The sequence below is a fragment of the Littorina saxatilis genome, linkage group LG1 (assembly GCF_037325665.1).
Source record: "Littorina saxatilis isolate snail1 linkage group LG1, US_GU_Lsax_2.0, whole genome shotgun sequence".
In the NCBI taxonomy this organism is placed as follows: Eukaryota; Metazoa; Mollusca; class Gastropoda; order Littorinimorpha; family Littorinidae; genus Littorina; species Littorina saxatilis.
In genome coordinates this window covers 5,311,531-5,313,170 of record NC_090245.1, presented here as the reverse complement: position 1 = coordinate 5,313,170, position 1,640 = coordinate 5,311,531, and the positions used below count along the sequence as shown (strand labels likewise).

Genomic DNA, 1,640 nt, shown 5'->3' with positions numbered 1-1,640 from the left:
TCGGATGACACATGACAGCGGGAAACGGGAACAGCATACCACAGGCATCGTAGTAAAGGACAGGAACACAGCTACCAGGACAGGAACGAAGATTACAGCATCACAGGAACGTAGTTTACAGCAACAGCAACGCAGGAACGTACAGGACATCACAGGACAGGACATGCCGATCGTCGAAGACACCACGGAGCACACAACTCCTGGCAGGAAAGGTCCGCCATCACCAGTACTGAAGAATGAAGCTGTCACAATGCATCACTGCTTCCGAGTCCAGTAACTTCTGAGTCCGTTTTAGTAACACATCCTGTCTGACGCCGCCATTTTGTAGAGGTTCGGAAAAGAGAATGTGTTCTGTTGTTCTCTTTATCTCTTTGATGATGTGTTACGGACTCACTCTGGACTCACTCTCTCGGACACAACAGATGACACATGTGACAACATCAGCAGGTTACTGGCATGACAAACTTTATTCCTCTGTCTCTCTATCTTCCCTCCTCCTCTTCGCCAACCCGACCGAGGCCGGTGGCTACAAGCCACAACATACAAAGTTGCTCGTGCACTTCATTTCTTATTCCCTTAAGATACTTTTTGAGTTAAAGTGCATTAATATCTGTTTGGATCGAGTAAATCAAAGTTTTCCCCTCAGTTCGACCGGTGTCTCGCCGCGTGACGTCACACGCATCATTTTAGTATCTGTGTTTCTTTATCAAGTTTAACGTCACATAACTCGTCATAAGTTCCATATCCGTGCTGTTGAGTCTCCAGATCCAGAAGCCAGAAGATCGTTTGTAGGGTTCCATGCACAGATGAACACTTCTGACTCGTGGCCTCGCAAAACTGTGGCTTTGTTGGTGGGGATCTGAACACCCCCCTCCACCTCCATCGCTTCATGGTTGTTAGAGACAGCATGAGACACCTCCTCCCCGTTTGTGTTGGTGCTCTCCGCTTTGACGTGCGATGACTTGGCCGCCTGCTTCCGACTCTCCACAAAGTCCGGCATCACTGCGTCTATCAGGGACAGTGTCTCCAAGCCTTTCTCCGTGCCATCCTCGGCAATGCTAATTTCGGCCTCAGTGTACTGTAGTCCCTTCTGGATGATGGAGAGCAGAGCGGCTGGCGGGACCAAGGCTCCATTAATGTTGGACTGACTGATGTGGCTCTCTATGCCAAACACGTAGGCAGAGTGCACAAAACCTGATTCCTGTAGGTATCTGTAGACCAGAAAGTTGACCTCATCGCTTGCAATACTCATCTTGATGACGTAGTTTCAACATGATCAATATCGTCAAAAAACAAAACAAAAAAAAAAAGAAAGAAAAATGTAACTAAGAATAACCACTCAGGTAGCTTATCTAAATCATAAATATTCCAAACAGTTTAGCTAAATTTGGTAGCAACTAGAAACAATGCTATAAGTTATAAATTAGAAACAATAAACAGAACTCTAATACAAGAAATAGCAATGCTTACATAAAACCAGAAATAGCAATTATGAATTATTCTAGTAGCCAAAAATAGGAACTATGAGTTCTGGTATCTACCAGTACCAGAATCAGAAACAATATATGTATTTAGTGTAAAACCAGAAACAATATGTATTTCTGGTGCAAACCAGAAATATAAACTATGAATATGACACC

At 44.3% G+C, this 1,640-nt stretch overlaps 1 pseudogene; it reads right to left on the bottom strand.

The window, feature by feature from the left end:
• Positions 1–730: 730 nt before the first annotated feature.
• LOC138982092 (F-box-like/WD repeat-containing protein TBL1XR1 pseudogene) lies at positions 731–1,252 on the bottom strand (annotated as a pseudogene).
• Positions 1,253–1,640: the final 388 nt, after the last annotated feature.